At 37.8% G+C, this 27,002-nt stretch overlaps 2 long non-coding RNA genes across 2 annotated transcripts; one reads left to right on the forward strand and one right to left on the reverse strand.

The window, feature by feature from the left end:
* Positions 1–458: 458 nt before the first annotated feature.
* On the forward strand, positions 459–2,015 carry LOC144994429 (uncharacterized). The gene is made up of 3 exons (XR_013657970.1): positions 459–1,006; positions 1,432–1,546; positions 1,629–2,015. It is a non-coding gene; the product is annotated as an uncharacterized LOC144994429 (long non-coding RNA).
* Positions 1,329–4,137, reverse strand: LOC144994430 (uncharacterized). Its single transcript, XR_013657971.1, has 2 exons — positions 3,003–4,137; positions 1,329–2,377 (listed from the first exon to the last, which is right to left on the reverse strand). It is a non-coding gene; the product is annotated as an uncharacterized LOC144994430 (long non-coding RNA).
* Positions 4,138–27,002: the final 22,865 nt, after the last annotated feature.

The raw sequence follows: 27,002 nt of genomic DNA on the forward strand, positions 1-27,002 counted from the left end.
GCTTCAACTCCTCTGGGAAGGCTGTCCACAAGGTTAAGGAGTGTGTTCATAGGAATATTTGACCATTCTTCCAAAAGCTCATTGGTTGATGTTGGTCAAGAAGACCTGGTTCTCAGTCTCCGTTCTAATTCATCTAATTCAGGTTCAGGTCAGAGCAAGCCAAGTTCATACACACCAGACTGTCATCCATGTCTTTATGGATCTTGCTTTGTGTTCTGGCGCACAGTCATGTTGCCCGCTCCAAACTGTTCCCTACGGTGGCCCTGAGGTGCAAAGCATTCAACAAATCACTCGATACAAAAACATTTTTAAGATCACAACAACAATTAAAAAAAAAAAAAAAATTTAAAAAGCAGCATTACATTTTAGAAAACAAAACAAAATTTCAGAAACCAAAACTTGAAAAACAAAAATGACAACAAAAAAAATTTCAGAAAAAAAATTAATTTCCAGGAAAAAAAAGAAATATTAAAAAATGAAAACATTTCAGAAAAAAAAAAATCCAGAAAAAAATGAAATATTAAAAAATGAAAAACATTTCAGAAAAAAAAATTCCAGAAAAAAATGAAATATTAAAAAATGAAAAACATTTCAGAAAAAAAATGAAATATTAAAAAATGAAAAACATTTCAGAACACAGAATGAATTTCCAGAAAACAAAACGAAATCTTCAAAAATGAAAAACATTTCCAAACCGGAAGAGGCAGGTACTATGGGACAACGCTGATTGGATGATGATTTTTGTCAATCATTTGAACTGAAAAGTATTTTAAATGAAGCGATGACGGATTTTATCGTCCAAACAACAATGTACTATAATAATCCACGTATTTCCCATTTATATATCAAATAAAAAATGCAGCAAACTGTTAATGAACTTTAAAATTATTTTTTTAACATTTCGCCTGACACACGGTCACCCGGAAGTAGTTTGTGAGCACTTTTACTTTGAACGCTGTGCGCTAATGTCTACGGCTGCGAGGTTCACGCTGTCAATCATCTTTAGGTAAGAATCAATTCTGTGATCTTTTCTTTTGTCAGTCACATGTCCCTAAGGATGTTAATTTTAGGATCTTAAAGTGCTGCTTTGAAAAGATAATTTCTTTTTATCTTGCGCATGCGCAAAAAGAACCCGATGGAGACGAATCGTCTTCACATGATAGCCGTTCCCGTTTTCGGTGACAACATGAGAGAAAAAGCTCCGAGCCAGCTTGATTCTGTGATTTATACAGTAATTACAGTAATTATATGGCATCAGTGTTGCTAAAAATCGACTTTAAGACTGAAATCAGTAAACAAGTTCTTATGGGAAATAATATTTAAGTGCATTGTATATTTTTGAACCATGCATATACACATATACTGAAACTTAAAAATGAACTTTAAAGTTTATAAAATACTTAATTGAATTAACATGTGATATTTCTGCAGGTGAAGTTTCTCAAAGCGAAGTTCCAGAAAGGTTTGTGCTGCAGAAGAACAGATGGCAGCTCTACATGGGAATACAAGAAGACTAAAGTCATTCATATCATTGTGCAGTGTACAGGCAAGTCACCATGATTTATGTGAAATGTAATCAATAAATATTATTTAACCTTAATATCTAATTTTTTTTTTTTAAATTGCAGGTCCTTTAAAAAAACGTCTTTAACCTGCTGCATAAGCCTGATTAGTTGTAAATGATGCAGTGGGGAGTGAAAAACGAAGCACAATTCCTGGCTTTAGCGTCGGGCTGATGATCTGGAAATCACAACTATGAGGAATCGCATCAAACACTTGTACAACTCCAAACAACTTAATGTTCCTTTAAGCAAAACTCCAGTTTAAAATGTTCATATTAGACTTGCTTCATTTAGGAGTTTTTCCATGTTTACCATTTTAGGTTTTAAAGCTTTATTAACAAAGATGATGTTTGATTTTCAAAGCTGTTGTTTAGAAATGTTTTTTTGTCAATGAAAAAACTGAATGCTGATGTGAGGATTGTAATAATGGATATGAAAATAAACAAATCTGTTTCATAGCAATGCAGTATATTTATTGAAAACTTAACATGAATACTTTATTCAATAACAGAAACAAAGAAACAGTTGTGGATTTTCCTTTAAGGGCTTCTTCATGCAGTCAATCAAATGTTAAGCTTACAATCAGCATTTACTCAGCGTGCCTGTCAGTCACATTTATTAGAGGAAAAAATGCATCTGGGAAAAAGTCTGTTTGTGCTTAACAACTATATCAAAAAGAGTCATGTCAGGGAAGTTTTGTCCACATTGCTGCTCAGCATCACATCCAGAGGAAGATGCACAGGTAAGGGACCCCAGTTCCTGCTCGTACATGCTTGCAGCTTCCTCTGCACTGGACTCCAGCTCCATTGAAATCCCTGACAGAGATAAATTAATAAATGAAAAATCCCTGACAGAAAAACATCGGCTGCCGTTCATCTTTCATTCAGGAAAAAGTTGAGTTCATCAAAATGAGGAGAAAATGGGTTAAACCAGAAATTCATTAGGGAGGGGTCAAAACACCAAACTCAGAATAAAATACATTATTTCAGTCTTATAAAAAATACATTCTAAAACAATTTGGTATTCCTCCTCTGCCTGAAAGTTTAAAACGTTTTTTTTAAAGATTTATTTTACACTACAGACTTTGCCACCTTTAGTTACACACCTGGACGTGTCTGATGATGTGCACATCCAGTCATTTACTGTCATGTTTCTGTGCACTGACACACTCTAAAGTCACAGATCTTAATAGTGTGAATAAGAAGCATTCATAAATGTTATTCTGAGACACAAACTGCTGCAGTTTACCTGACAGCTTTGCTGATTTATGCTGCTGGTACACCTGTCTGAGAATCCTGCCCACGTGACCCCCCCTCTCCAGCTGATGAGGTAACCTGTCATTAAAGTATGACTGAAGGATCTTGGATCTGTCTGTAAACACCCACCTAGAAATCACGTTTAACGCTACATTTATTAGATCAAACAAATGTGCCTCCATACCTTATCTGTGGATGGCGGGACTGCATTTCCTGATGTGCGCCGTCTTTAACGCCCGTTTCTTCGCAGCTGCTGCTTTAGACAGAATCCTCTCACGACATTTTGAAACATTTGTAAACCTGGTTGGTGTTGATATTTCTGCGTGCGTTCTGTCATCACATCCGCTAAATATTCAAAGATTAACGTTTATGTTAACGTTTTACCGTCCCTTTCTTTGTTTACCTGCAGAACGGACGTCATCCACACAAACTACTTCCGGGTGACCGTTCTGCTTCAGACGAAATATTCAAAAAATAATTTAAACCTTCATTATCTGTTTGCTGCATTTTTGATTTAATATGTAAATGGGAAATACGGGAATTATCATGGTACATTGTTGTTTGGACGATAAAATCCGTCGTCGCTTCATTTAAAATACTTTTCAGTTCAAATGATTGACAAACATCATCATCCAATCAGCGTTGTCCCATAGTACCTGCTTCTTCCGGTTTGGAAATGTTTTTCATTTTTGAAGATTTCGTTTTGTTTTCTGGAAATTCATTTTGTGTTCTGAAATGTTTTTCATTTTTTAATATTTCATTTTTTTTCTGAAATGTTTTTCATTTTTTAATATTTCATTTTGTTTTTCTGAAATGTTTTCATTTTTTTTATTTCATTTTGTTTTCTGGAAATTATTTTTTTTTCTGAAATGTTTTCATTTTGTAATATTTCTTTTTTTTCTGGAAATTAATTTTGTTTTCTGAAATCTTTTTTTCTTTTTTTTCTTTTTTCTTTTTTATGTTTTGGTTTCTGAAATTTTGTTTTGTTTTCTAAAATGTAATACGCTTTTTAAATTGTTGCTGTGATCTTAAAAATGTTTTTGTATCGAGTGATTTGTTGAATGGTTTGCACTTCAGGGCCACCGTAGTTCCCACAAGGTTGGGAGCATGGAATTGTCCAAAATGTTTTTCGTGTTCAGAAGCATTCAGAGTTCCTTTCACCAGAACAAAGGGACCAAGCCCAAGTCCTGAAAAAACAACCCCACATCATAATTCTTCCTCCACCAAATTTCCCACTTGGCACAATGGAGTCCGAAATGTACCGTTCTCTTTGCAACCTCCAAACCCAGACTCGTCCATCACACTCGTCCATCACACGTCTCCACTGCTCTAGAGTCCAATGAGTGGTTTACACCACTCATTTGACGATTTGCATTGCACTTGGTGATGTGTGGCTTGGATGCAGCTGCTCAAGCATGGAAAGCCATGGTTTAGATGGGTGAGCGAATACTTTTGGTAATATAGTGTATTACTTTCCTCACCTTTAAAAAGTTCTAAGCAAATAATAACTGTACTAGAAAAACAGTAGATTATGCCTTACAACAAAAGGAAGAATATCATCCAAAATCACAACTGTTTATATTTATGTTGCGTTTTTCTACAGTAATGTACTTTGAGGTGAGCAAAAGGTTTTCACTGTTAGAAATCATAGGTGCAAAGTGAATCAAGCACTCTAGAGCAGGATGTAAATCAACCTTTATAGTAATGTGCCAGATGAATAATTTACTAGCTCAAATGGTACTGTTCTCTCGAATACATCTTCAGCTTTTTTTTCCATCAGACTATACAGTAGTGGAGCAGCACATAATTGCTCAGTGCATGAAATAGTACTTGAAGCCAAGTGTGATGTAGATCAGAGTGCAGTTTCTAGTCCATCATGCTAACCTATTTACGGTGGCAGATGAAAAACTTAAGAGCCCTAATACTTCAATACTGCTTCTATATCACTGCAGGCAAAATCCCACATTCACCACTAGATAAGAAAAAGGCAAGGAAGAGCTTTTGAATCTCTGGGAGGAGAATTATAGCTCTAGTTAGAATTTAATGAAGGCGCATAAAAGTGGAAATCTCAGCATTCAAGACTTCAACGAACTGTTAGCTTGGAGGCAAAGTTGCTGCCAAAAGCTCTGCGGGGCAGATTTTGATCAAACAGGAGAGATTTTATTTTAAACTGATTTGAGCTTTTTTGGTGCATTGTGGCATCATGGACAGTTTGAAACCATGCAATAAATGGTTTCTCACATCATAATCAAAGCTTTTTAACTGAAAGATTTGGAAAAAAGACCCAAATCATGTATTAGAACTGAACTCCTCAGGAGTGCTCAAGCCGCTGTGCTTCTGGGCTTATCTTTGGCAGCAGTATGGATGGGCAAGCACACCCCTCCACACACACACACACACACACACACACACACACACACACACACACACACACACACACACACACACACACACTGGTTTATTAATTTTGCCATTCTTTCAAAGGTCAAGAGAAATGATTGTCTCTTCTCTGCTTAACACTTTCTTTCACTCTGAATCCTCATGGCGTCTGGGTGGAGTTGATAGAGCAGCCCATTTCTTCCCTCCCATCCTCCCTAACATCCTCTGTTTTCCTCCTTTGACTGGTCAATTCCCACTCAAAGGCTTAATCACATTTAAATTAATGCAAACATGCACATGTTGTTGGGAATCCCATAATTTACAAAGCATAGCTTACAGCAGTGTTTCATGAAGTTTATTGCATTTCCTCTTTTCCAGTCACTTTGTGACAATGTTTACATTTGTTTTAATGGTTTTGCCTCACCTTAATAATGAAACGAACAGCCGAATGAACGCTCTACTTCTGTGCCCATTTACATTAAACAGACGTCTCTGTGTTTTTTCTTTTAGTTTGCCACATTTTCTTCTCATCCAGATGTTAATGCAGCAATTCCAAAGTCCCTTTTGTCTATTCTCCTACAGACAGCTGCTGAAGAGGCGTCAAGGACACAGCACTTGCAAAGACCAAGTGCCTGGACCCTCAGCTGTTTTATAAAATTACAAAACAAATCCACTTCTATTTCTTTCCCTGAATCGTTTTGAGCCGAAATGTAATTTGCTCTCTGAAAGTGAGAAACAATATGTATCCATATATTGTGAAATATTGTGCATAATGTTTAAGTAGACTTGTTTTAGCAATATAATTTATTACAAAAGTCTTGTTTGAATGCACGTAGAAGGCCCCTTTTCATTTCTGCATCACTAAATGCATGAAATATTAATCACCTCTCTTTCTTATGACCAAGTCATTAAAGGAAAGGTTACATTTAAGGTTAATGGAGGACAAAGTTTAATTAAACCACCTTTAATGCAGGTCTTTTCCTTTTGGAGTGCGATTTTGGAATCTTATCCGTAAGACCAAATGAGCAACTGATTATTTTTTCTGTGACACACGAAATACATTTAAATGGGAAATGAATTTAAAAAAGCAAAGTTGTAATTTTCTTAGGGAAAATCTTCTCTGTTTTAAGCAGATTCCGATGAGCTAAGTGTGGAAAAGATTTTTACCCAACAGTGGGGTGTAGGACAATTGTACAGCCTGTGGCTATAGATATAAGCAAGGTGTAATGAATTACAGTTTTTAAACTGCTGAAACAACACAAGCTGGAAATGCAATTAAATTTCTAAAAAAGATGCTCAGAACAAAGACACTTGACAGCAGAATTACTTTTCTAGTCAAGGAACTGTGCCTAATTGTATTAGCAGACTTTGAATGTAGGTAAAATTCAATTATAAACTTCTAAAGACCATAGCCACATCGAATTTGAGTCGATACTCTTTTTTTTCGTGGCTTATTTAAATAAAAATGACACCAAAGCAATGAAATATCATGATACAGCCAAAGGGGGGAGCTTTTCAAGGCTGAATGAAAACACTTATTCAGAACATGAGCACCCTTTGATAGGATGGCTTAAGATCAAGATAATACTGCTGAAAGTGCTTTCATTAAGAGCTTATAGGTCACATCTCAGCTGGAAATGACGAAACAGATGTGAAACTGTTGAAATGTGCGGTAAAAGTTATGTGGGGTTGTCTTTTAATAACACCCACTGATGCCAAGTTTCCTAAATTTCCATAAAACTCTGGTGTGCCGGGGTTAACCACGCTGCGATTCCTCAAAATACACATTCACACCCCTTCATATTTTTGTCTGTTCCTTTTCTTCCACTTTTTACATGCAAAACACTTTCGTTTATTTGGAACCCCTCCTTCCTCTGGAGCTTGAGGGATGCATGTTCTATTTAGGGTGTTCACACTTCTCAAAGCTGGAAAAGATGAGTGGCTGCCATCAGGTTGTATTTATAAAGCAAAGTGTGAATGACATGACAGGAATAGTGGGTGAAGGGTGTGAGGTGTAAAAGACAGAGACAGCTGATGGGAAGCTTTTCCTTTAGAATCAGGATTATTTTTTTATGATTTTTAGGAGCTACTGCAGTCCTAACAAAGTGTATGTAGAGGGCAAGGGTGGGGTAGTGGCCAGCTCAGGGATGTTGTAATTTTGTATTTTCTCCTTATAGCTGGTTTAAATCTCAGCTGGATACTTTCTGTGTAACATTTGAATGTTTTCCCTGTGCATACATCCTCCTACAGTCCAAAAATAAGAGTGTTTGATCAGCTGGAGACTCCAAATTGGCTTACAGGGGAGTCAGCGTGTGTCACAACGTGACCTTGCACGGGACTGGCGATTGTACCTTTGCCAGTCCGCCTGTGATGGATCAGGTGTAAGAATGAATGAATAACTAATAGAAAAACAAGATTTTCCTTCATAAACAAAAGAAGAGTTAGGGATTGCCTGTCAGATGTCTTTTCTAAGCTATGGGAGTACCTAAAAATTAAACAAGACTTAAACATAAAGCTATTCCAATTCAGTCGAACTGTTGCAGGAAAAACATGATAAATAAAGCAGAACTATGCTCCACTGGCTGCAAAACTTTTGTTTTCTTAAGTGGCCAGAGTGTTCCAATTACAGATTCAGCAAATGCACTTTGCTCAGTTAGCGTCCTCATCTGCCATGCACATTGAGTTGCCAGGGAACTGCAATCTGTCTTTCAAACTTTATCGTGCCTTCTTTCATCCGTTTTATTTTCTCCCTTTCACTTTGTACATCAGTGGCTACCAACCCCTGTTTTGACTTTGCTCACCAAATCAACTGAGGCACCTGCTCTGCGACTGCACCTGCAAAGAGAAAGTCGGGTTTGGCCAGTCTCGTTAATTGGAAACGGTGGCCTCTCCTGTGACTGGAAAGGCTATGAAACCCTGAGACGGTTTTCTTTGTGCTGGTCGACAGGTGGGCCCGCCAAAATTCAGCGGGTAATTATTTTAGCAGTGAACGGCCTCCTCACTTCTCAACTCATGCATTGGTAATTGCTGCAAGGAATGGGAAATGTAATTCTCACTTGATAAGCTTAAAGATCAAACAAGATGAAGAACTTCTCGTGTAATCCTGTTAACAAGTGAAAAGTAATAAAACTTGCATGACATGGAGTTAATGCTGTGAAAACCCAGCACTGACAGCAGCTCTGACAGATCCTTAAAAAGAATCCTTTTGGAGGGTTTCCTGCTGAGATCACTAAGATACATGATGTAAAAGAAAATCCCTTTATTTGTTCAACAAATCTTTACATCCTTTTGACATTAAAAGAAAAGTTATCCATATTTGGCTGTGTAGGGTTCATCAGAACTGAATTCCTCAACTCCAGCCAACCCCAACTGTGCCTGTTTGCTACATCCAAACATGTGTGGGCTCCAAAGAACACCTTGAAGGAGACCGGTCTGCTGTAAAATAAAGCATTCTGAGCATGTCTCTGCTTTTCTTCTGGCCCACTTCTTCCTCCCTGCCTCTCCGGAGAGACACGAGCCTTTCTCTCACATCTCCGCAGCACTCCCTGTCCTGCCTTTGTCACTTGCACTGCGTCTTTGTTGGTGTTCTGTTCCTCTGTTCAAAGGAAGCAATCGCAGCTTCTGCCCTTTCAACAAATACAAGCGCCAAAACCGAGTGAACTTTTAGCATCAAGTTCATATAAACTCTGGTGCAACTCGGCGATCACCTGATCCCTTTCAAGTCAGCGTTTCCTAACCCATGTTCATTATAAAAGAAATTCAGCTAAAGGAAAAAAACAAACCAGAGCAACTTCCTCATCCTTCAGCAGCGGCTGCCTTATATGCACATATAATTCATAATTTATTGCACCCCACACTTTGATCATCTGTAACTGTCCAGATGGGGGAGCTCTTGTGCTTTAGAGGAGCCCAACAACAGCACACAGCTGTGCCGCTTCCATAACTCTGTCCCTCTGCATCAATGTCCTCAGGAAATACTGCAGAGCTACATCAGAAATCTTGCAAGAATAGCGACCGAAGCTGCAAAAGCTAAACGAAGTGCTGACTCTTACAATTTCAGGAGAGCGTTTGTTTCCAGTGGGGAACAACTGTAAATATGCAACTACTGTGTCTGTGCAGCACATTGCTGCAAAGCACATCCATCACTCTGCTGTCTTCTGTACAGCTGTCCTTATAACCCTTAACACCGAGAGCTGGTTCCTCTTTCCATCCTTGCTGGAAATTATTTTCATGACATGTTTCGCATTATTTCAATGAAAAGCTCAAATGTGATGTTTCAATCTTCTTCAGTAATTTATGCAAGTGAAAGAGCTTAAAAACCCAAGTTTATTTTCACTTACAGTTTAGTTTTTCAGTCTCAGAGTGTGTTTGTACTGCACCACCGTCGTGTGTTTTCTTGTTAACACTGAGTGGATATTTCGGCAGAGCTCCAGTGGGCGCACTTGAACTATCTTTGTGCATCTCTTTAGAGGCTTCTGTGTGAGGAAAAGCGCCTGTGAATATGCAGGTTTGTGACAGATGTCTGACAGTGAGAGAATTGCATGGCTTGAATCTTCCCAGAGAGGAACAAGGGAAGGAGACCACTGGGGAGCAGAGACAGTTATCCACCGCAGGAAGATTCAAGTATTTTTTCTCTATGCCTGTGGGACAAATGAAAAAAAAAAAAAAAAACCCAAATATAACATTTAAAAGAAAACACTTCCATTTCTTGCTTAATGTTTATCTTCTTTCCTTTAGTGCAGATCTGTCGATTTAGGCTAAGAAAGATTGTGTTGATACAAGTCAACGTGACCAGAGAATTAGAAAATCGATATTTACCTATAAGCAATGCATGTGAAGCAAAATGGAAATATATCAAGTTAATCGTTATATATGATTGATTCTGTTTGACAAATTGTTTTTTTTAAAGCAAAACAGATGTTGGTGACTCAGTTCTAGGTCCTTTAAAAAAGTAAATAAAAACTAAAGCAAAAAATCCAATCCAAATCACTTTAGTCTGACGTTTTCTTAAGACTTTTTGAACCAAAAGTTGCCAAATCAAGTTGCTTGTGTTTCAATCCGACAGAATTAAAACTGCATTTTCTGGGAGCTAAAGATTCCAACAGTCTCAGATCTGGTTTAGGACTATTGTTAGATCTCTGATATCAAACTAAATGTAGAAAAACATTATTAGCTTTACAGATTTTGGTGTTTTGCTACTTCATAAGAATGCAGGTCTTCCAAAGGTGTTTGAAAGAAGTCACTGGTTTTGCACTGATAGTTATGTTGTTATATACTTTTCTAATCCAATGCATTTTGATAACTTTGGTTTTAAGTTGTTCAAACTTTAACTATTTCTTTCCTTAAATCTATATATTACGCTTTAATTATGCTTTTAAGTTTAATTTACTTAACTTAAACATATTTTATTTTAAATTAAAAATTATTAGTTACATATACTCAAAACAGGGGATGTGTTAAACAAATGTTATATGATTGAGTTAGAAGAGCTTTTTTGAAAACTTTGAGTATTAGCTACTCATTATATTTTATTACTTTGAATGTTCGGGTTTACAGTGTAATGTCATTTTCTGTAAAGGTTCTTCTACTGTATGTATGTCCTTTTGTAGCAACATACATAAAGATGCAGACAAACAGAGCAAGTGTGAGCCTTGTGAAGATTCATCTTTCATGAGCGCCCATCCCCACGGAGGTTCTGGACTAATTGCGTGGAGTTCCTGGCTGAGGCCCGCTCTGAAGAAGTGGGTGGTTGGTGCACACTTCATCTTACTGTGCTGACAGTTCTGTGCTACTTAGCCAGTCAGCATCTTTGAGGTAAAGTGTTCTAAACAGACAGCAGGGGGAGAGGGAGTGGCCTTCGTAGGAAATCCAGGAGGTCGTGACCCTCTTGAAACTTTCTATCACAGCTTTCTCGTGATAGGGAGTCACTCAGGACGAATACTTGTGTTGCAATTGAATTAATAGTGGGATTAAATGGTGTTGTAAAGGATGCTCTGAGTGCTGGCTGGAATTTATCCAACACGGAGAGGTAAATTAGACAGCAGATTATGTGTCACGGCCCGCTCCTATTCAGAGTAAGTAAATGTTTACACTATTCAATCACCACTAACTCGACTCCCAAAAGCCAACAGTTCCAAACACAAGTGTTTGACTTATGCTACAGCTGGATGCCACTGAGGGGAATCAATAAAAAAATCTGGCTTTTTTATTAGGTGGCTGTCTAAAGCGTTACACCAAGCTAAGCCCACCATCTCCCCCCACCCTAAAGTGAAAATGAGTCTATAACTAGATTTCTCGCATGAGATGGAGAAGAGTCTGGAACAAACTCAAATAACTAGTGCAAATAAGATGATCTACAATACATATCTGCAAGAACACTTTATTCGTTTGATTGATAAATGGAGAAGAAAAACACGTATGTGATATATTTACAGCCCTCAACAATACAAAAAAACATAATTTAGTCACTTTTGTTTGAATAAAAGAAAAGCTTAAGTAATGTAAATAAAATGTGGAACAAAGCTAATGTGACCGATAGTTAAATGTGAATCATTTCTGAAACATATTGTATTTGTCAAACCAATCAAAATTAATAACATTAAAAAATTTTATTGCAAAACATATGTGTGAACATTTTAATTAGGGGACTCGCAACTTTATTACAAATGGAGGCAACAGGAGTTTGTGTTTTTTTTATTCTGTGTACCAATTTAAAAAAAACTGCTTTTTGTTTACAAAAGCAAGGCATAAGTAATATATCCAAGAACATTGATGCCACTGCCTACTTCATAACCCATGAGAGATCTCATGCCAGCTCAGACATTTGGCTAAACAAGGCCTGCGTCAGGTGATGGGGAACCTGAAGCACTGGAAACTGCCAAACAAAGGCTCCTGGGCTTAACCAACCGACTAAAGAAACAATGAAGCAAGGCAGAGTTTGAAACTCAACTTGTGATAGTGAACGCACACATTGGCAGGGTCATAACAGCAGAGCTGACCCACCAAGGCTGGAAACTGAACAAAGTAAATTGGAGAAAGAGGCAGCATGTAACCGCAATGCTTTATGGCTGGTTTCTCTGAGTAGCCACCCCCCCTTAACGGAATCCAGTAGCCATCACAGTGACAGACAACCAGGAAAGACTCTCAGGTATGAAGAACTGGACAGCACTTTGCCCTGACATGATACACGCCTACTGGCTACTGTAACTCACTGCACTCCATAAGCACCTGGCAGCACAAACGACCTGAATGACCAATAGAAGGCCGAATGGACCTGATTAAGAAAGATCCCTCAGATGCGATCCGACTCAATTACCTGCCAATAACCTGTCAACATGGAAGCTTATGTCAGGCATGATTGCAACCAAGATAAATAGGCACATGGATCATTGCACAAACAAAGCACAGACAGGCCTTGGTAAAAATACCAAGTTTTGGAAACATCAGGAAGAAGGAACATTAGAAAATGGAGAACTACCAGGGACTCAGTGAAGAACTGGAGAAAGCTTGGAAGGTGGAGGTGACAAAGGTACCTGTAGTGATTAGAACACTTGGGGTAGTAACACCAACCTGGAGGAGAGGCTACAGCAGATTCCTGGAAAAACCTCATTCATCTCAGCCCAAACAGCAAAGCTACCAGGCCTCAGAGGACTTGAACTTGTGTGTTTGTATATACATAGTCCATTTCTAGATACTTGATATGGACTAGTCATGTTGGAAGAAAAAAGTAACTACCTCAGACCTCTCAGTCCAGAAAAGCGCAGTGCTAGGAACAGCCAAGATACTGCGCAGGACCCTCAATTTTGGGGGGCAAAACGTAATATTTAATATAGCGAATCAAACAAACATTTGTTTGTTTTTAACGAAATGGTTTATTATGGGGCGATGAAAAATTCTGTTTATATTGTGACTATAAAAGAGCTCTTGACTGTAACTACTTTTTTCCTTCCAACATGACAAACTCTTGTGTCTGCATCGGGCACTTCCCTAACCCTCCTGTAGGTCATTTAAGATACTCCATGGCAGGCCCATCTGAACAGAACCCGCTCAGCCAAACGCCCAGTGCCAGCAACCCGTTTTGCACTTTCATAAGGCGCCAGCACTGCACTGCAGCTTGCTCCTTATCTAGATAAGACTATTGTGTTTTAATAGGTCCCAACTGTTTAAGCCTGGCATTAACTAGAATCTTTAAAAGCTTCAGCAACAGGGCATAATAGCAGAGAATAGATCATTTATAGCTATAATAAAGGAATTTCACTGTTCAGGAGACTTTTTTTCACTCTTAGAGGCTTGGATAATGGGAATTTTCTATTAGACCCAAAGCCCTGGCAGAATACATTTATACTCTCAGCAGGAGCAAATGCATGTCTGTTAAAAAGCTTTTTTTCTGTTGACTCCAAGTGTGAGGCACCTTCCCAAATTATCCCTGAGTGCTTTAGCTCCACTAAATCGTTTTGTAAAATTTTAAGGAACTTCTGGCAAGCCCAGTTATTCAGTGCATTACTGTCAATTTTCAGAGCTCAAAGGAGGAAAATAAAAGTTTTATTGCAGCATCAAAGCCGAATCCAAATAGGTTGTGTGTGGTGGTGGTGGTGGGGGGGGGGGGGGGGGCAAAAAACAGAAAAAAGGGAAGATATTCTACTTTGGAAAACCGTTTTACTTTCTGCTACATCTGTGGACAGGATAAATGGACTTTTTACAGTCATTATTCTGAAGTAGTTAAGCGTTTATTACTCCAAAGACTTCATAATGAAGTAACACTTCATTGTTTTAAAGAGTTTTACAAAATGCGTTAAAGAAAATTTGCATATCGATTTGCTTTTAGGAGCGTAACCTCTCATATGTTATGCACATACATTATTTTACTTCAAATTGATAAAAAGTCAAGTTTTAAGAAGTTACTACTTTCAGAATCACAGCTCAGTTTGTCATGTTTTATTCACTAAAGATTTTCAGAGTCTGATCAATTTTAGAGGTTTCCCCATCACTCATGTTTTCTTAGATGTAGAAAAAAAAAATTGAAAGATTTACTTCATCTTTAATCATCTGCTTCAACTTTTAATCCATTACACTGAAGGACTCTTCAGTGGTTTACCGGAAGATTGTATTTCCTTTAGAACGTTGGGAGCACTTCTATAAATCTGCAACTGCTGTCAGTGGACATCATGAAATACAAGAAGACTCCAGGCAACCTTTTTAAAACAAAATTACAAAACTATATTAAGGCCAAAATATTGCCCATTTTTTTCGTTGCTTTAACCCCTGAATACCTACTTAATTATGAAAGAAGCAAAGCATTTCAAACATGAATATGGTTTTACATAACTTTAAAGATTAATGTTAACAGTTGAACACATTTCCAACCACAAGATTCCAGAAAATAAACCAAAGGCAGAAGCACTCATATTTAAGGAGACCTTTATTTACAAAGACAATTAAGTGATTTCCATCATTCAGCAAAGACAGAATGTTGATGGATGTTCCAGCTGACGATCTGCAAGAAAAACAAGAAATAAAAAAATGAGCCGTACAACATATATTACTTTCACTTCAAGCAGGTAATATCTTCCAAAAAAATGCAAAAGACAAAAAGGAAAAAGCTTTGAGTCTTCTTGTGCATGACTGTTCTCTTCTAAACAGAAGAGGCTGTGCTTTTTATTACAGTGAAAGTACATTTTCTAGAATAAAAAAAAAAGTATATACACTGGTGTAATTACCATAAAGGTTAAGGGACATGGAACCATTTCACTTCTTCAAGATCTGATGTCTGACAACAATGAAGGGGAATGCAAAGCCGCTGCCAAAGAACACCACCATTAGGCCAAGGAGACGCCATTTGTTATCCACTGAAAATGGCAGATTCTAAAGGGAAAAAAACAAACATGTTATAATGCAGTTAGAGCATTTAAGAAAATAAATCATGGAGATGACTTCAAGATGTGTTCACTTATCGACTTGCAGAAACTAGACTTTCAGAAATCAAACGGCACCCATACTCATAATAATACTATGTAAAAAAAGATGTGACAAGTAGCTTTAGCCTACATTTCATCCTATAATGAAAATAAAATAGTAATAAAGATTTGAAAAGCACAGTAATTAGATTTACTGCAATAACAATCAATCAATTAAAATCAATTAAAAGAGCTGATAGTAATTGTTAAGGCACAGCAAATAATGCTTTTAAAATTTAGGATATACTCATACATTTACAAAAAAGTTCAGATACATTTTCATTGCAGTAAAAATAATACTTATTTCTACTTAATGCAAGCTTTGGATTCCATACATTTTGATATACAAATAGACAGACAGATAGACAGATAGACAGATAGACAGATAGATAGATAGATAGATAGATAGATAGATAGATAGATAGATAGATAGATAGATAGATAGATAGACACATACACACTTTATTTAAAGAAACTAGTAGTGGCAGCAGAAATAAATACAAGTAAACTCCATACAAAACTTTGACCTTAAAAAAGTATAACCGGAAGTACAAAAATGATTCAGAATCTTAACTATTTATTGTTGCAGTTTATATATTTTTACTCACAACACAATGACCCAAATAAATTAAGCTATAAAAGAGTTTTTAATAAACGCTTATGCATTTTATCCTACACATTTGACGACTTTGCGTAACTTTTGACATCAAGCTTCTAGCCACATGCTAATGCAAGCTACATGCTACGCTAATGCTAACCGAAAGACAGATGTGAGCGTTTCATGTCGCGAGCTCTCTGTCCAACTTAAATACCGCCTTTTAGCATAAAAACGAAGATTAAAGAACACTTATATGTGTTAAGCGCTGTATTCATAGAAAGCATCAACACGCTAATCAATGCCAAAAAAACAAACATATGACCTCCAAGCTCCTGTCTCTACGGCTAACGACCAGCTACAGAGAGAGAGAAAACTAAAGGCCGTGTCTCAAAATGACACAAATAAAACAGCAATGCTCCTCTTAACGACCCTCTTACCTTTCCTGGTCCTTCAGCATAATGTGAAGACCGGATGGCTGAAGTAGTGAAGCGCCTAACTGCTTGTCCAAGCATAATTGCAGCCTTATTTCGTCTCAGCTTCAAGTCACCTCTGCTAGATGGGACGTTCTGCTGGTGCGCAAAGGATTATGGGAGACAACATGTCACTCTTTGACATGGGAAATGTAGTCCATTAAAGGTTGCAGTGAATAAACAGCGATAAATTTACTTCATTGAGATTGAGTGATTCAGAAACAAAACGTAATTTTAAATAAGTAATTAAGTAACTAAGTAACTAAGTAAATAAGTAATTTAAGATAGTGATTATATTTCATTTTAATGTATGCAGGTGTAAATGTATTGCCATTTGTGCATATTATTTTAAATATATATATCGAGACATCATTTGGAATAATAGGCTATGGTTTTATTGTCCACGTTGTATGTATTTATTTATTTAGTTTTCTTGTTAGTGTTTTTTTTTTAAAACACTGGTGCATTATTCGTTTTTTTCTGTCTTTTTAAAGTTCAAGTTTCTAGCAAATGTTTGCTGTGTTCAGATTATGTCCTGGTTGTTTAGCATCCTCCTGTCTCACCAGGTTATTTTTCCAACCTTCCACCGTATTTTTTTCTTCTTCAATGAAAAGTCAATGAGTCTATTGATACAAGTATGCATCAAACCACTTCAGCTTAAAAATTATCTTAATTTAGCATATGTGAAACCAAAAACACAAGTGAAAATTATATTTTCATAGCAGAAAATAGATTCAGGCATAAATGGGTTAATATTGTCTCAATTGACTTCAGTAGATTATTTATTTTGAATAAACCTTTGCTGCTTTAAACAGAGTTAAACTCAAAAATTGTCTTTTACTACAAGGTTAAATCAGATAACCTCAGCTTTTCTTGAGTTTATTAAGTTAGTTGACAAACAGAGTCATTGTTTCTGACTGCTATTTGAACATGTTCACATACTTCACCCTTTTGTCAAAAATCTGATACAGGCAGGAGTTTTGAAGTTTTCTGCGAAAACAACATGCTTTTCTTGAAACCTAAATTTGTATATAATATTATAGATTTTTGTCCAAAAAAGGCTGAAGAGTAAACAATACAGTACATTGCAAAGTGGTCTGTTTTTTTTATGCAGGCAGCTTGTTTTGATCTGCCAATAGAAATCAAATGGCTTTGCATAAGTGTGTTCTGCAGGCAGAAGTATGTTCTGCATTTTTTGTGTCTGAGAGCTTCAAAGTGTTCCTCCTTCTTTCCTTCCTTGCTCAGTTTTCAAAGTTTTTTTTCCTTCTGTCAAAGTGTGGGTGAGCCTTAGAAGCAGCTCTCTTGTCATATCTTGATTGGTTTGGGAATTGAGGCATGTGGAAACATGTGGTCTTTGTTATTGAATCATGCATAGCCTGAGAATGCAAATATCCGTGATCTTTCCCTGACAATCCATTTAGTCTTCATTGATGGATTTGGAACTTTTTTAGTCACTGCTGTGGCCAGCTTGGGTTGGCCCTTCACACACCGCTCATGGTCATTTTATTTGTTTCAGTAACGCTGGAGTAAAGTTAACTTTTGATTAAAAAATATAATACACTTTGTATAGTTATATTTTTACAAGGTATTCAGTTCTGTGTTAATACTATATTTTATGATAAAAAGGATTTTTTTTGGTATTGAAAAAAAAATGCAGAGGACTATTGGAGAAATAAAAATATATCTCTTGTGACATTCCAAAACCAGCATAACTAAAAAAAAATCAAAATAAATTTCTTGTGATTTTCAAAGAAGCAAGTTTCTCTGTATTAAATTGGCTTAAAACTGTAAGGGATAAGGCAAAAAGATTAAACAAAAAAGAAAGAGGAAAAAACGATTTGCAATTGTTGTTATGCAAAAACAATGGACAGTTTGTGAAAAATACACTTAAAATTAAATTGGAAGAGACAAAAATAACTGTACCAAAGGTGCAGGTGGTTCACCAGGAGGGACGAAATCTGTTATTTTCTCCTTATTTTCCACTTTTAGCTTATTAATCTAAGCTAAAGTGATTTTTTTTTTATTAAACTTTAAAAAATTAGATGCAACAACTTAGATTTTCCATATTTAGTTTAATACAATGCTGCATTTTTTTTATTTAAAAGCAAACATTAGTGTTAAAGTTGTACCAAATGCACAGTAGCATCGACTTGATGTGGAATCTAAACTCAAACATTATTCATGCAGGACACTTGAAATGCCAGTATCTGACTCTGTAGATCATGTATCTGTCCAAATCAAATGATATTTCAGTGTTGCCAGAGCAGAAAAATGATGTTCTCTTGACTGGCCCTTTGTTAAGCTCTGTCATTGTCTGTTGTAATAGAGGAAGCCACAGGAAGCTGGTTGCCCATCGTAATGGCTGCCACATCCATCAGTGCAAGGTCATCACCTGGCCTGCTGGCACCTGTCCGCCTTCTCATTGTTGGTGCAATCTGTTAAAAGGCAATGAGGGATTAAGAATCATCCTGGGAACTGATCTCTGAGGCAAACAATGTCATCAGCACCTTCTATAAATATGGATGCTAGCATGTGCTTTTCATGGAAAGCTGTTGGCACCATCCAGAAATATATCCGGCTGCGTCGAGTCAGACTCGAGCATCCTGGCAGGTCGCTGTTTGTTGTTTCTGTTGACTGACCTAATTTATTGCCATCGACTTTCTGCTGCTTATGAGCAAAGCTGTTCCAGGTCTTCGTCAATAGCTGTATGGGAGATCCTTTGTGTGACAGGGAGCACAACGTATTGTTTATGTAAGTGCTCCAAGCTGTTATCTTCAGTAATGACTCTTATTCTCATTAAAGTTTTCCAATTAGCATTTAGGGAACTGTCCCGTCTAAACACACTTTTGATGAACTGTTCGTTAACAGAACTAAGCATGATAACACTTTGAACCATATGCATCATTACATTGCACTAAATGATTATCACAAGATAAATTCACAACAGCCTTATAGGATGTAATATGTAACTGAATATCAAACCACTGAGCTTTTGTTTTTCCTTTTAATTTACAGGGCAAATGTTATTTGCAGTTAATAACCAGTCTGCAACAGCTCATGATGAATAGCAACTGCTGTAAACTGCCAAGGTAAACACCATCCTTCTCCTTGTCTTTATGCGCAATAATGCTTCATATCGTAGTGGAGAGGTAACGGATGGTGTTTATCCATTTTGTCAGCTGTGCCTTTGGGTTTGAAGTGTCTTGCATCATCAGTACGTGCAAGCGCTGATTTGCCTTTTGGTTTAAAGAATAAAAGGGAGAAGAGTCGATTCTTGTTTGGACTTCAAAACATTTTCATCAGGTTTCAAATTTAACAGCACAGAAAGGTTTCATCCTTCTCTTTTCCACTTTGTTGGGAAAGAATGTGTCTATTGGTTGAAAAGAATCAAAAACATTGCATGTGCATTTCACTTTATTCTTTTGTACTTATTTTTGCTTGGACTTAAAGGCATAAAGGCTTGAGTCTCCTTTCCTCTTGGGTTGAGAGTGTGTCCCAGGAATGAGGTTTGAGCATGGAGTGAAGACACACATTGGAACTAAAGGCACTGATGCAGACTATAAAACAGAGACAAACAGCCTCCAGCAAGGTCATCCTGAAAGTTCATAGCATGTGCGCAGTGACATGATTTGACATTAATCTTTTAAATGGTTTAAAGGTAAATTGTATGGATTTGGAGCTGACCGAGTCCTCCTGGGAAAACGAGCCCATAACCTTGTACAATCAGGCAAAGACCTTTAAATAACAAAAATCCTTACTGAGATTTGTGATCGTTCAACACATCTGTTCCTTCTGAGGGACGTTGGTATTTTAAAATGGTTCTGAGTCAAAAATAGTTTTCAGTCACATTTTCTTTGGAGCTGCTGTCCCTTAGAAACCTTCCAGCCAGGATTAGGTAAAGAATTTCTTCAGAGACTAATAAATATGACCATTTCAATCAGTCATTTTGTTGATCCTTCTTTATCTATTTCATTATTGTTGTTTATATTATTTTGTTTGTTACCTCAGCATGCTCCAATCCAGTTATGACATGCTCGCTATTATATCCACATTTTTCCCACATCAGCAGTTGTAGTGCCGTGTCAGTTCACAGAGTCACGTTACTTGTGACATCCCAGCGTGCACATGTTGCCAGAGTCTCTCCATGCCTAAACTAATGACAAAGTAAAAACGTTGACAGGTTATTTACTGCTGCTAGCTTTTTTTTGTAATAATGCGGCAAAATGACGGGGTTCCAGAGTCCCTTTGGAATGACAGAACAGGTATTTTTCAGTTCCAGAAACATGGAGCTCTGTAATCTCTAACCTCTCAAACCCGTTTAGCCTCCTTTTTTTCTGTGCTATTTACCAGAAACAAAAACAAAAAAAAGCGTTAATATAAGGAGACGCATCTCTGGATTCTTTTCAAAGAAATTTTCTTTTCACAGAAATTCAGAATTGTCTTCTATGTGAGTCTGGTTCACCTTAGAGCTTCATTTCAGCTTGTTGACTTGCTTCATTTGAGATGATTTTTTCAAAATACAGTAATAATAAAAAAAAGCTTTTCAACTGACTTTTGGACATAACATTGAACATTCTAAACCTTTGACTTGCAGAAGTGTTTGTGACATCTGAGAAGACTCACCAGAGAACCCCTGCATTCCATGTGCACCAGGGATACCACCAATCTTGGTTTAACCCTTGCATTGACGTGTTATTCCTACCATGACAAAGGTGGATAAAGGTGGAAAGATTTCATGTAATCCATGGACACCAGTGAGGATCACAAATCATTGAAGAAAAAAGGTTCAGAGCACTGTCTAGTGGGTCTAGATGACCAAACTCCTAATGGTAAGGTGCCTAGGATAGCACAAGGGTGCTATCCTAGGCACCAACCAAACCAAACTCTACTGTTTGTTATCCCATTGAACCGAATCGTGACCAAAGTAAATCAGCTGCCACACCTGCAAAATACCTTCATCAAAGTGTCGGATCTGAAGCGCCATTGGAACACCATGTCTCCGGTGGCGTCCCAGCATGGCCAGACAGCCCCACTGCACACCACTATGTGAACATTGAATGTGTCAAACAACTGTTGTGGTTAATTTAAGAAAATTTTATTATCTATTGTCTTATTACATTACACCAGGCATAGTAGTTAACTGATTTTTTTTTCCATTGTTATGTACTTATTGTAAAATGAAAATAAAATCATATTTCTGAATAGGTTTAACTGGTTTTGGAACAGTGTTTTTCAAAACAGTTATTTTGTGATGCATACTTGCTATATTGGAGTACACCTTTCACCGTCTCACTGTTGAATTGTGTTTTTCAGTGCATATTTGCATGACTTTTTTCTTAACAGAGCACTGCTCGATTTGATTGGCTGTTGATCTTATTAATCAATCTCTGTCATGCCATTTCTCCTGTACAGAGATGTGACACATGGAGCTTGACAGAGTTACATAAAAATTCATTGCGTTTAGATCTTGGTTTTCATTCTTCAATATTAGACTTATTTTTCTACAACTTTAAGATTATAAGCAAGAAAGAAAAAAGTAAAAATGTTAACTTCTGTCTGAGAAAAGTGTATAAAGTTTGTAGTGAGGAGGTTTACAGCCTTAAAACATCTCTAATCCTACTTTGTGGATTTCACCTATTTATAGAACATATCCACTGCGATAAACGAGGGAACACTGTACACAAATCACATATTGTACCAAAACGAAAGTGTGACCCAAAAGTTGAGGTTTTGAACCAAATCACAGGGAAAGTGAATTGTTGCACTTACTACTGTGAACACATAAAAGATAGTACCATGAATCAAGCCAAATGTTTGCTTTTACATTTTAATACTGGAGTGACATACACACTTTACGTCAATTTTTAACTGATTTCCAGTTAGATGTAAGTACCAAGCTCCTACGATATATTTAAACAATGATTTTTGTTGGTAAGGAACTAAATTATTTATTTTATTAATATATAATGTGAAAACACCAACAACATAACACTTGTGCTAGTCTGGTCCTCCCTGACCTCGTCTGATCTCAGAAGTTTAACAATGATGTGCCTGGTTAGTCCTTGAATAAGAGACCATCTGCCACTCTGGGACACCTTCCAGTGTTTCCATGTGCTGGTCCCAAGTCTGGGTATATGCGGAGGCTTGGGTTAAGCAGGGCATTCGCCATAAATTGCTGAAAATAACAAATCGAATGCAAATTGTGTGGTGGTTTGTTAAGCCAACCCCTGAAGGGAATAGCCGGAAGAGTAAACAAAAATACTTCAGATCATGCTTTCGTATGGGAAATATGTATTTTATACACCAGCTTTGCAAAAGTTGTGTCTAAATCATGTCCCTTAACAAAAACTCCAAGGGAAAAGAAAACAAAGTTTTCAACTGTTTTATATTCACCCTGTTGGTCCTTTTAATTTTTTCCTTACTTCAAAAGTTGTGGCATTCATCGAATTATGACAGACTGAATTACTCGTAAGCCCCATTCTGCTTCACCCTTGAGGCAATGGGCGAATTCAAAAGGTGTGTTGGAAAAGTATTCAATGTTTCATTTAGTTAGGACTTTTGTGCCTCTGGATTGGTTTTTCATATTTAAAAAAAAGGTTTAACAGAGTGAGCTGAACTTGTTTAAATATTTGCCATAGAAAGTTGCAATAACTGAAAAAAAATATCATCTAACTCTAAAGCAAACAGTTAGACTAGAGCAGGGACTGCATAAATGGTCAAGGATGCATTTTCTACAGTTTGTGAGCTTCTCTCACCTTCTCAAGCTCATACAAAATACTCTCCAACATGCTTCTTTGAACTTTAGAACAGAAACTCACACTTTGTGCTTACTCAAATTTCTGTCAATAATCTTTCACTAACAAGTGTATTGGTTGAAGTGTTTAGGCCAATGAATTTTCATCATTGTTTTTTTGCTGCACTTCATAATGCAGTTGGGAAAAACTTTAATTTTTGTGTGTATCTATTGGGATTTTAATATCAGTTATATATATTTAATATCACTGTTTATTGTTGACATTCCTTATGCATCATGTAATCGTAGCTTAGCAGTGTTTATGTCTTTGAAGCATTTCTTGTCCTCAGCAATCCCAGCAGTGTATTGAAGATGAGTTCTTCCTTTGCTATGCTGTCAACCATGAGACATAGTGCAACAAAGCCACCTGTCAGTGGCCTGTTAAGCAACGCTCCAGTCTGACCAAGGACTGACTAGGAGCATCTGGGCTACTGTTTGTGTCTAACACACTAATGAGAGCTGTCAAGCTGTCGAATGCACTCTGGTTGCCCTCCGGTGCTAACAATGGCACCTTCAATTTGGCTGTCTTGAGTGACATTAACAAACACAGCCGCAAAGAGAAAAGACTTGTCACAGTCGTGCGTTGACGCCTTCACAAACAACAAGGCAGACAAGCCAAAACAAGCCTTATCAACACATGCGTATGGAGAATAACCAACTGACGAAGGGGGTGGGGGAAAACAGACAGATTTTGAATAATCAAAATTTTTTATTTTCACTTCTCAGTCTTTTCCACATCTACTGCTTTACCAAAAGAGGACAGTGTTGCTCAAGTGTAACTCAGAAAGCGCTAATAACACATTTTTTTTTTTTTAAATTGTCCTGTCCAACAGCTGGGCAGACAGATGAGAGCTGAGGGCCTCTTGTGTTGGACATATTTTACTTTAACAAGAGGGGTTATTAATCTTCAGACAAACCAAAGGTATGTCTGAATAAACCCCTTTTGTAATTGAGGCCAAACTTTATTAATTTCAATCATGTCTGAAAATCTTTGGTGTTGGACCGGACGGAAAAGGAAAGAGGGGAAGAAGAGAGAGGGACGTTAGAGAGAGGGGGGGTTGGGGGTGATAATAGGAGGGGAAGGGGGATAAGACCATGAAGCAGCATAAAGCAACAAGTTTACTGGTTGTTAATCATTATGGTAAGGTTCAAATGTAGTAAAAAACAAAACAAAAAAAAGGGGCGGAGCCTGTCCACACACACACTGAAATGTATTAAACACACCTGCTAGCTGCAAAAATGTCCACCTGTCGACATATACACAAAACAGATAGTGTTCACACGCATACTTATGCCTTAAAACCAACTAGTGTGAAATATTTCAGTCATTCAGTCATGCAAACTGTTAGTGCAAAGGTGAGCTAACACCAGTGCTCAGGTGAGTGTTTATGTTCTTCTAAAATGGGTGGTGGAACGTGAAAAGAAGGAGGGAGAGTGCCCAGCCATCCCCACCCCAAGACCCCCACCGCAGCAGCAGCGGCAGCCGGAATCCCCCCAACGCCACACGGGAACCGGCAGGGAACAACCGCCGCCCGGGCGACCAAGCCCGCCACCCAGGCCAGGGCCAGCAGGGCCGCCGCAAGGCCCCCAGAGCCAGAGGCCAGGGAGGCACGGAGGCACACTCTTTTTCCAACAGCGAAAAAAAAAAAAAAGCTTACGGATACCCCTGCAGTTTTGGCGGTCTCACATTACCATTCCTGAATCACGCCACGCTGTGCATCTTTGCGCCTCCTCCTGAAAAGAGCAGAGCACATCAGATGGTGTACGTGTGAGTGTAAGAGGTCTTGAGATGCTTCTCTCTAAACCTACCAAGTATCCATCAAGCTCACCTCGGCTCCTCTCAGCTCACTTAACGTGGTTCTCCCAGCAGTATTCTGCGCCTCTGACCTTATTCTATATATTATTCCAAAAGCAACAAAATCTTGCAGGCAAGAAAAAAATAAAATAAAGAGAATGGCAAAACAAAACATAATGAACCCTATGTTGAGGTTCTAGCTGACATGCTAGATGCACTGTCCCCCTGCTCATTAGCTGAGTGAAAATTAAAGGCTACCTTCAAGTACTAAATATTTTATTTCATTAAGAATAATTACATGATATATGAGATGAGAATTACATGAGATAACATGATGCATTTTGTTTTATCTATTTAACAGATGCACTACATACATCTCTATAGAGGCCTTCTCTTGACTACTTCTTTCGCTGCATGACCTAGTCCCCAAAACCATCATTTCCAGAGGGCACAAAGGTAAAAAAGGACACTTTTTTTTCAGTGTTTCAAATAAGGATTTACCTTCCTCATCTTCTACACTGTGTCAGTGAACTGAAAGGAACCCGTACAAACTGTTCCAACTTGCACTTCCTGTAAACAGTTGATGCTGTTTTGCGAGTGCAGTGTTTATTGCACAGACCTCCTGCAAACATGCTTACAGTTTGTTGGGTTTAAACCAACTTAAACCAATAGAAGTCCTTTTGACAAAAAATATTACATTGATGCCAGCCACAATGGTCAGAACAGAATAAAGGGACTGCAGTCATGACAGAAAGACTCAATCGGCAGAAATGGCTGCTTGTTACGTATGAAAAAAATCCCCTAATGTTTTTATCCTTTAAATCCTGAAGTAGATGGGCTGGAGCAGCAAGGACCATTGCACGTGGCACTTCAATGACAACAGGACACGAGGCCACATAAGCTTAAAGGGCCTGCATTGTCCTATTCTAAAACCTTTCAGAGTAAACTATATCCATATTATGTCCTTTGTCTGACCAAAGAAGGATTTTTGATGAAATATTAGTTATTTTTGCAGCCAATTTTCCTACCGAAGTATAAGATGATTCAATCTCTGAGGCACCGCCTATCGCTCCTTGTGGGTGCCACCCATTTCTTGACGTCAGTCTAGAGCTGGCCTCGCCAGCATGGCTGTGTTTCACCCACAAAAACAAACAACCTCCAAACTTTTGCAAAAATGGACGTGCATATTGTGGAGTCTTACACTCTTGATCCAGCTGATCAACACTGGCTCCTGCAGAGAAAGTGGGTATTCGTTAGCCTGGGGGCGCTGCATGGCAGAGCAGAATCTTCCTGGAAGGGGCAGTTCCTCACTTCGTGATATCACAATGTGAGAACCCACTTGTTTTTATGGGTTCGGAGGGGCAGGTGCTCAGAGAGCAGGGTTTTAGAGGAACACTCCGAAATGCATGAATGGATCAAAATACTACTTTGGGGTTGTTTTTTGTGAGTTTACATTATAATACACTTATAAGCCAAAGAAAAAGTTAATTTTGCATGTTATAGGCCCTTCAAAACACAAAAGAACATAAATGAAAGACTTGTATATTATTACTTGATGAACCTCAATTTCTGTCTGAGAGGCTCACAACAATCTAAAAACATGAATGGATCCTGTCTTAAGCTGCATCCACACTGAATGGTATTTGCCCGGCAGGAACGACCAGTCTCAATGCAAAGATGGAATCAGAGGTTCTGCAGAGCTTTTTGAGCATCGGTTGCTGCACGCCGGTTTGGCAGCAGTGCATTTTGGGTGTAGTGGAGTTGTAATATCAGAAGTTTGGTGAAGAATTTGCATCATGTCAACCACGTCAACCTTGATTATCGCATAATCGTGTTGATGATGTGATCAGGGAGTGGAGTCCAAAACCAACATAGAGGAGAATCTGATTGATGCCAATCAACTAATGATTTAAAATCCATAGCCAATTTACTGTTGTTGATCACTTCTGCTCTATCATAAAAGCTAAGTAGCATCTTCTACTGAATGCTTTCAAAGGAAAATGTATTCAACTATACAGTTTGTCCTGCGCTCTTTAAATAAAAAAAAAGTGGGAGACTTCATTGGTATTGTGGGAGTTTGATTAGAGGCGGCTTCACAGTGGTTCAGTTGTTAGCGCTTTGAGCAGGTCCTGGTTCAAATCCCAGCAGTGTCCTTGATGTATGGAGTTTCCAACTTCTACCTGTTCATGTATAGGT

Source organism: Oryzias latipes, chromosome 9 (assembly GCF_053564925.1).
Source record: "Oryzias latipes strain Hd-rR chromosome 9, Olatipes_Hd-rR_3.1".
In the NCBI taxonomy this organism is placed as follows: domain Eukaryota; kingdom Metazoa; phylum Chordata; class Actinopteri; order Beloniformes; family Adrianichthyidae; genus Oryzias; species Oryzias latipes.